Here is a 10,627-nt window from a genome sequence, read left to right on the forward strand (position 1 = left end):
TCATCTAAGTTGATACCCCGAATAAAAAACTCAAGTGTCATATAAATGTGAATTGTATGTAGAGATATTATAACAATATTATATTATCATTATTTATGTGTAAACTAATTGAGAAAATCACTAAAATTATCTGCCAAATGATCAAACCGCATAGTTACCACCAAAAGCATTAAGCCAAAGTTTCAATGTATCAGATGAATAAGAAGTTCTTGTTAATAAAACTTACCAAAGATTATCCTTTAAAAATATTCGTTATATGAAAGCAAAGCCCAAATTCTGCAAGAGAATGAAATGAAAATGTACAAGTCACTGTTCTATGTCGAGAGAGAAAAAATATTATATTCTGCAAGTCAGAGAATTACCAGTTTGTTAGGTTGGCAATGATTTTGCACTAACGTTCAAATGTGCTTCTGGCCTGAGGGCGGAGCGTGGATTAGAAAAAAGGTTTATATTGTGTATGGAGGAGGAGATAGTTTTTATTTGTGTATTGTGTGTAGAAGGAGATTGGCCGATGTAAGGCGTATGTATTTGAATTGAATTTATTTATTGTTGTATATGTTGTTGAATTGTTAGGAGGTAGAACTCTCAGTAGATTTATTAACAGACTCTGTAACATGTATGATTTCTGATCCAAAACCAACTGGATCATAAAATTTATATTATATTCTCGAATTGTCGTTTTAAATCAGAAATCAGAGGGTGTATTGTGTCACGTGGTAAATTAATACCACCAAATATTTTAAAATGAACCAATGAAATATAATAGAACTATAAAATTGGAAAGAAGGTTAGACCTAGTCAAAGGATAAATCAACTCAAATCAAGTATTATTAGTGATTAGGAGTAATAGCATTATCAACAATGATAAGAAAACATGTATAATTGTGATTTAATAATTATGAGAACCCATTGGTAAGATCAAAAAATTATAAAGCGGCTTACTTATTATTGGCGGATTATGAAAAATAAAATGCATGAACATTGAGGTTAGAGTTATTTGTTTACATTTTGAAAAGAATTAGTCCATCTTGGATAAATCGATAATTATTAGAATCAATACTGAGCGAATCAGCTGATTATTCGATCAACCCATATGACAGGTTGAATTATATAAAATTTACTCATAAAGGATATATTATGTATACTAAAGGAAGTCGATGTATAGAAATACGAACACCCATTATTTTTGTATAAATATTTATTATAATCTAAAAAAGCACGATAAATCAAGAGTATACAAAACTCATATAAAAGGAAAACTAAATGTACTAAAACCGCATGTTATGGTTTATTTATGAAATCAATTTAAGATAGACACTCCATACATTTGTATAAAAACTCTTTTTTATTTAATTTTTTCTATTATAAAGTCGAGGAAGCCCTGATTCCCAAGGCAACCAATTGCATTGAGCCTATCAAATTGAAGGTCAATCTGAGAGTAGTTTACAGAATTATTCGTGGAAGAGACAAATTTTTCTAAAAACCTCCTTCTTCTGGCTTAAGATCCCGACCTGAGAGGATGCACATGGAGTTTAGGGTTCTTTCTTCCTCTTTTTAAAATTTTAAAACTATTAAGCCAAACCCTTTTTTAATGTAAAGTATTTGTATTAAATGTCAATTATCTGTGAACTCAGTGCTGTCAAAGAGTTCGTAATTTGTAAAGATTCCCATAAAAATAGCTTTAATTCGAAAGAAACTTATAAAAATCTGGATCACGCGTTAGCCCAGCAGTGACGAAAAGGAGCCTACCTAATTAATTATTGGAAATAATTAATTCAATCCACGAGACCGTCTAGAACTTCAGTTCAGTGAGTGATAAGTCAAACGAGCTCGTTTTTTTCTACGTTCAGTGGGGTAATTAATAAAAAAGCGCTATTCAAATTAACTTGAATTAAATAAAAAGTCACCACGTGTTGTCACATAGTTCATAAGAACATTTTATAAATTTATTTAATATATGTAGGAAGCTTACTTCCATGCACAGCCCGAATTCATTAAATCCCTGAGATCTCATGTTTGAATATTGATTTATTAATTATAATTTGTTAATTGAACAAAGTATATCATATCAAACTTATAGACCGAACAGGTTTTCGTTTGCAGAATTTTGTATTGATTGGAAGTATAAGTATCAGTATTAAATATAATATATTTATGGATTTGAAACTCATTATTGTGAATATTAACAAAGCCTGTGATAATTATTCGGATTTTGGAAATATATTATTTAAGTGAATTATAGATATATCGAATATTTTATGCACATCTTTTTTATGGGAATATATTTTGTGTTTTATGTCAGCATACAAACTTTTAGAATTTTTTATTATATCCTAACTCATCTTGTGTTATATAGTTTGAGCTGTTTTGGTACCAACAAATATTTAGCAGCACTTAAAATTATTGAATCAAGTAATATTAATCTTATTCAGAGCACTCAATATTTATCATCCTTTGATGATATTCATCTCATCTACCAGAACAAGTATATTAAGAAATTATATTAATAAGGTTCCAGTTATATCATATAAGGATCCAGAGAACTTCAAGAACTGGCGTTGTAAGTTCTAAGGAATTTTGGAAGGGTATATTGGTGAATACTTGTATTCACGACAAGCGTTTTAAGAATCATCTAGAAACAACTATAGTTGGTCCTTATTATTCTCTAGTGGTACATGGTTACTGATAATCGGTCATCAAATATTCTTTTAATTTCCTTACTGGTATTCTTCAAGAACTTCATAGAAGCAGCGGTAAGAATTATCAATCACCGGTCCTTGAACCTCATGGTGATTATTTATATTTATAAAATTCATGTTTCTACCACTGAGCTAGAGCTGAGGTTTGAACCCAGTAATTTTGCGAGCCGGAAGGCCTTAATTTTTTGTGAATTTATTCGCAAAAGAGGGAATTTAGAGACTGCTCTTATAAGTATCAGAAACACCGTATCAACTGTGAAGGATTTACAACTCACAACTTCACACAATGGCTTCACAACGTGGGACTCTATCATAAGAGATAACCCCTCAGGAAGCACCATTTCACACTATCTACAAGTCTTGAGAAATTCTGTCCATCCAAATTCGATCCCCGCCTCATCCTCCTACACAATTCCTATGATCTCATTCTTTTCAAACCTTAAATAAAATTAATTTTTATCGGAATAAAATATCAGAATTGAATATGCTACAGACAAAACAACAGAAAAAGTCGTCCAAAATATAATAATCAATTTGTTTTCTCCAGTGCTGCTGGATTATTTATTCATTTATCCATAGACAGTACATTCAAATGAAATTCCTATTTACTAGTGATGTTGTGCTAGCCTGTGTGTTAATGTAGCAGAAAAATACAATCATATTGAATGTAAAGACTTAATCATCTCTCACTTTCACACTACTGTCAAATTCTCAAAGTACTTTTACGTAGAAATACAATGTTTTTGAGAAATAACCCCAACCCAACCAACAATGACTACCCTTTCCAACCCGTCCAATGTTGGTATGAGGGGTGCTGGAGGCAACAAGGGGCGGCAATTTTGAATGGAAACTGCCCCCAAAGCATCACCACCTCCGCACACTGCAGATCGTAAACTTTCTGCACCGTTGTCAGCGGTGTTTCTAGCATTTGGGGTGCGAAGACTACACAGAGTACAGATACTCACTATACATAGTACGGTCACACACAGTACAGAGTACAGTTGCTCACTATTCAGAATGGCTCGTTGCCGGTTGACTTTTATTGCCATGATAATGGCCAGCCCAGCCAAGAAGGAATGCCGCACTCAAATAATCCGCTAAAGGCCTCACTACAATTCTGCTCCAAGTTTTGGAAGTCTCAATGTGATAACGAACTGTTGAATCGTTGGATATATCATAGTGGTGCCTAATAATAATTATAAATTGGAGATCCAAACACAAAAACTTAATAACAAATTAATAGAAATTCATATGCCCAGTTGCACAGAAAGTTTGATAGATTTTCATATTATCTAGTCTCAAGTGCTAATTGAAGACATCTGTTCCTCTGCTTGGAACTTGTGCCATTTAATCACCATTTACATTTAACAGACTTTTGTGCGAACGGGCTCTTTGTATTTGAATTACAGGTTTCTTTGTGATTTCATTGATAACAGAAATGGAATTTAGAAGTATAATAATAATATCGAGTGACCTGGCTGGCTCAGGTCTGGTGTCAGAGTTTCCAGGTCGCAACTGATCAATTTCAGGGCCACTGACATGACCTAACGACTGCTTCTCAGGCAGGCAGGACCGACGGCTTAACGTATCCATACGAAAGAGGAAATTTAGAAGTGATGATTATTGGAGGTGTGACAATGAAATTGAGTGTATCAACATAGGAATCTCATGATGAATAGTATTCATTTTTTTATTATTTGTTTTTAAACTAGTCACTAGGACTAACCATTAATTTTTTCTTTCATTTCTCATCCTAAAATATTGAAAGTAGTCATGATAAAAACACAGTAGCTTTGATTTTGAATTATAGTATTTGCTGTCATCTAATTGAAATAATATTGATGAAAATGTAAAACTGCAGTGATGCTCTATTGAAGGCATAACTATGATAATCAAGTGGAGATCTCAAATTGAAATATCATAATCGACAGATTAATAATGACGAAACTAATAACCTCTTCCATTAAATAATGACAACTTTTGATGTAATCGAAATAACAGAAATGAAGTTGTGGAACAGTGGTAATGCTTCACGAAACTTGTATGATAAATTGAAGAATCCCATAATCTATTGGAATGAAGTTAGAGAAATCAATTGTTCCCTTGTTTTCAAACTACACATCTTGCTGTCACCCCAGTAGATTGCAACTATCATGAAAGTATTACAACAGTAAGTAGGACAAACCTATAAACATTCAAGAAGTTCAGAGCACATACACCCGACACACACACACACACCAGGTTCACATCCAATTTGTACTAATTAGATTTCATGTGCAAACTACAAAACCTGCTCACACGTGCAAGTTTGTGCAGCAATGGTCACCAAATAAGCTTACTCAGCACTTTGCTATTGCTGGTGTATGTGTATTAGTGAGTGAGAGATAGAGAGAGAGAGAGAGAGATAGTGGGGCAAATTTGTTGGGTGTAATAGTGGTGCAAACTCAGACCTCTTCCAAAAGATGACTCCAACTTTGAGGGGATATTTGGTAGGTGTGCTGAAGTGAGATCCATTTCAAACTGTCACCACTGGTTAAATGCGTAACAGAGATGTTATTCAGAAGGAATGCTGTCAGTTGAGGAATGAATTTCACTAGAGAAGAAGAGGGTGGTGATGATGAAGGGAAGGGAGCAAATGCGATATTGATAGGGCAAGAAGTTTGGCACGCGGTTATTTCCAAGGAGGAGGGGATGAGGAGTGGGAAGAGAGGAAGACGTGGGGTAGTAAAAGGAGGAGAAGGAGGAAAAGCAGGAGAAGGAAGAGGATGAGGAGGAGCACTAGGAGAAGGAGGAGAAGGAGAAGGATTGAAAAAGGAGGAGGAGTTGGGTAGTATCCTCTTCGAAGCCAAGGGCATGGTTACAGTTGAAAGCAATTTAAGTTAGCTTGCCATAGTGAGATTCGCCTCAAACTGTCAGCATTATTTGAATGGGAAGCATCGATTTTGTTCATAAGCAACGCTGACAGTTCCAAGTGAAGTGAACAGCCGAGTCGGTTGCAGAAAAGCAGGCAAAGCTTCTCTAAAACAATTAAGCGGTGCTTAGGAAGCACCCGACTTCACATTAGATGAGAGCCAGAGCCAGCACCCCACACACTCACACACATGTTCAGTGTATTAATAGTGTCACACACTCACACACATGTTCCGAGTATTAGTAGTGTCACACACTGCCAACACATACACCCTAATTACCCAGGAGGAAGGAAGGAGTATGCAAATACCGAACCTGAAGAAGTTACGTTCGCTAGCACCATGATCTGCTAAGCTATATCGGTGAGGACTTGATGGAATTAGCTCACTTCAATATTTTAAGTGAGAAAAGTTTAATAAGTCTCTTGCATGAGTTGCTAAGTTGTCAGGAGAGAATTGATAGACACTATCTAGAATTAACATGTGAGAAAGTTATGGAGTTTAAAAATAAAAATATGATTGTAAACTGTTAAAAAATTGCATGAAACTAGTTTATATATTTCTATATTTTAATTGTTGCAAGAGTTATTTATTGTTTGCAAGAGTGAATAAGATGACATGGAAAAGTCGATAGAATGTTGTCTAGAAGTAAATTGCAATGCGGATATGAATTCGAGGGCTAAAAGTCATAGTAGCGTATCTACAAAAACCCAACTTTTCAGGAGAGCAAAAAACAACTATGAGTTCACACTCACTCACTATTTCTGAGGTCTGTATTAATTTCAACAACCTAGAATTCACATATCAATATTGTATGAATCTTGTGCTTCTACCAGTGCATTCATTTCGATGAATTATTGAAAATTCAATTAAATAAAATTGAAAATGAAATACCTTGTTCTAGTTACGCTATTGTGACCGTAATCAATTTCCAAAAATGTATCATTTTCTGGAGATAAGCTATTCTGAGAGTGATCAGTTATGAATAGTAACAATTTATTAAATTGTTCCATGTATTTTATAGATGTTTATTGACATTCAATAACAAAATATGAGAGATATATGATAATATATAAAAAGTATAGAAAATCACAGGTGCCTAATAAGTAGGTACGGCATTATTGAAGGACTGGAAAATTAAGTACTGAAATGAAATTATAATGCTCTGAGAATGATTGAGAATAACAAAATATGAAACAATAACATTAAAACTAAATTCGAAAATTCCAGCCTCTTCATATAACACTTGAATCAAACTCGAAAATGTTACTATCTTCAATGACTACAGCCTATAGATATTTATCACCAAAACTCATCATTTCTCAATGTCATTTTCTTTAAAGGACTGGAAAAGTGAATACTGAAATACAATAAAAATACTCTGAGAATGACTGAAAATCACATAATATTATGAAACAATTACACTAAAATTACATTGGAATCTCTCTCAATGACTCTCTTCAAATTATTCACTCTCTTCAATGAATATAATAGGCTATTTATCACCAAAGCTCATCATTTTATGCAGGTGGAAATACAGGTGGTCCATAACAATGCTCTCATAGACCATGGCAATTACAGACTGTATTGTAATAGGTCTATAGTTTCTTACATCACCTCGATCTCCAGATTTGTATATAGGTACCAAGAAACTGTTTTTGAAATCTCTGGGGAAGACACCAAGCTCCAGCAAGGCAGAGCCAGTATGGCCAGGTGAATGGCCAGAACAGAAAAACCTAATTACAGGAAGGGATATTTCATCAGGCCCAGTTCCTCTGCCAACATTCAGAGCTTCCAATCTGCGTTGAATATTGATTGGAGTAATGCAGCAGGATGGAACTAACTGGTTTCAACGAAAATCAAATGTCGGGACATTAACCGTGTCCTGCACAAAAATAGATGAAAAATAATCAGCGAAGAGTTCACACTACTTATCAACAGGAGTAGGTCTGGCTGAGCCTTTTCTCAAACCATCCACATGAGTCCAGAAAGATTTAGAATTTGTCTAAACAAATTCCTCTAATCCAAGTAAATAGTTATTGTATAACACCTTCTTGTCAAAACACGACATTGATCCCTCAAATTGCAAAAAACTTCATAGAGCTGAATACTACCAATTGCCTTATACTTTCTATGAGCAGTTTTCTTGGCTACAATCAATCTTCTTAATTCAATGGAACCACTTAGGGAAACAAGAGACATGAACATTTCTCATGAGTGAGAACCTTTCGATGGTCAAGCTCATATACGTACAGAAATTACTGAAATGTTCCTCAGATTCAATGTTATCATCAAAATTTGCAACTGGGTAATTCATATTCTGAAACTCCAAAAATATGGAAGCTAAATCGCACTTGTGAAAATCAGGTATATGTTTTACATAGCAGGGTTGTGTCCACCTCCTGTTCCAGGAGTATGTGATGAGTGCCTTTGAGGATGCCTGCCAGGTCGATTGTCTTTTTTTAGACCTCTCAAAGGCCTTCGACAGAGTTAACCACTCTCTCCTGGTTGCCAAACTGGAGGGTTATGAGGTGCATGTGCCATGCTCAAGTGTTTGAACAGCCATCTGAGGGACAGAACTCTGATTGTCAGAACTCTGAGGGTCATATGTCATCTCCTTTCCTGGCTCCCTCTGGAGTCCCTTAGGGATCCCATTTGGGCCCCCTCCTCTTCAATTTGTCTATGAACGACATTAAAAGCTTCATATCATCCATGTTTCTATTGTATGCTGATGATGTCAAGTTATTCGACAGGGTATTGCAAGACTTAGGACATGAATCTCTGCAGAATTCTCTCAACAACCTTGATTTGTGGTGCCTTGATAATGGTATGGCTCTGAATGTAACCAAGTGTGTTGTAATGTCTTTCAAGCATGGAACAAGTATACTTGATTCTCAATACTCCTTGAGAGGCATTCCTTTGAAAAGAGTATGCAGTTTCAAGGACCTTGGAGTGACTATGACTCAGTCTCTTAGCCCACTGGATCACATAAGTGTGATCACTGGAGAGGCTAGATCTCTCCTTGGCTCTATATTTAGGTTCACCAGGGATTTCAGTTCTCCCGAGAGTGTCTTGGTTTTGTTTAGGGCTCTTGTTCTTCCAGTGTTGGAATATGGCTCTATTATCTGGGCACCATTCCATCTGTACCAGATTAACCTGCTGCAAAGTGTGGAGAGACGTTTCGTGAGGATGCTGAGCTGCAGGATGGGTTTCAAGTACTTTGAAGTTCCTGTGGAGGAGATTAAGGGACAGTCCATCTCCTCCCTGACCACAATGACCTGGTCCTTCTTTTCAAGACTGTCAATGTATATTTGGACTGCCCTGAACTTCTGGCTAGTATTAACATCTGTGTTCCAAGAGGAATGTGCTCAAGGTTCCATTTTCCGCAGATGCTCTCACACAACAGCCTATGCCTATAATAGTGGGCTTTCTAGAATACTTCGCTCTGGTTGTGAGGCTGCTGCAGCTGATGTTGATTTCTTTGGGGTGTCCTTGGGCTTTCTCAGGAGAACTATGAAGAGATACCTGCATGGTGTGATTTTGGTGTTCCCTTCCTTGTTTATGCCCCTTGTGGTAAACTTCCATGGGCCTTTTCACTTATATGTAATATTGTATGTTAACTATGATTCATTCTGTATTCTAATTTTTGTCTTTCAAACTATCCACATAGATGTTTTTTTATTGTTGTATATTATTATTTATCTATATATTCTTCGCTTGTATCTCTTTTTCTATGTTATTTTCATGTGAAATTCGTGTTGTACCGTTGGAAGTTGAATGAATAAATAAATAAACTTTCTTCCAACTTACAATCATCAGCTTCCTTCAAGCATTTCTTTGCCAACTCACACGAAAAAACTCCTCTGTTTTTCGTGATCATTGATCAGAATAAAACACAAACAGGAAAAAATACAGAAGCTAGTCTGATTATCTTGTTAAATCAAGACTTATGGGCTATAAAAGTTATGTTAAAATCAAGACTTATGGGCTATGAAAGTTATGTTAGCATTGATTTTGTGAGCTTTTTCGCGCTCAAAGTTACTGTCACACTAGCGTAAGTTGACACATAAGCTATTATGTAGGTCACTAACTGAAGCGTAACTGAAGATAAGCTTTTGTGTCATTCAGTTTTGTTCAAGTCAAAGAAGCGTAACAGAACATATGCTTTTGTGTCATTTATTTCATCACTCGATTGTAGATACGATATCCACTTATCTTTCCAATGGCTAATGCAATGAGATAAGAGTGTGTGTCACTAAATAGACCACGAAAAGTTATTTAGATAGGTCAGATAAGCTAAAAAACGGAATTTTGTAGATACGCTACTATGACTCTAAACCCTCGAATTTTACAAATGGAAATGTAAATGCAAATTGAAAAATCAGTATTTACAGGTATAGAAGACTGATCTATAGTAGCCTGGATCTATAGAACGATCTGCACAAGTAGCGTCAGAAATTTGTATGAACAGTAAGGCAAAACTTCTTCAATGTGATTCTACTATAAAAAACAAACAACTAGAGAAATATTTGAATGATAACTTCCACCACAATGATAACAAACCTATAACAATAAAAATAAATTCTTGCTCCTGAATTAACCAATCACTCCTTTTTTTGATCCAATGACAATGAAATAAATTCAAGTTCCTCAATTAATCAGTCACTCTATTTATTCATCTTACCTGACAACCGGAACCCAAAAACCTCCAAAACAACAAACAATTAATCAACAAAACGACGATCAGAACTATCTAAACACATACATCCTTCAATCAGATAATAGCGTGACTGCATTGAAGGACAACCTCCGCCCCCCGCCACAGCAACAATCCCATGTGAGCTGATGAATCACTGCTATGGTGAGATTCACTTTGAACCGTCAGCTTTAGTTGACTGTGAAACATCAATGTTACTTACATAGAAAGCTGACAGTGCAATTTTAGCCTGCAGGCTTCAAACCACACCACAATGCATTGTACAAAGAGCAACTAATTGTAGCAGCCCAACAAGAAGTCAA

Source organism: Nilaparvata lugens, chromosome 8, assembly GCF_014356525.2.
Source record: "Nilaparvata lugens isolate BPH chromosome 8, ASM1435652v1, whole genome shotgun sequence".
In the NCBI taxonomy this organism is placed as follows: domain Eukaryota; kingdom Metazoa; phylum Arthropoda; class Insecta; order Hemiptera; family Delphacidae; genus Nilaparvata; species Nilaparvata lugens.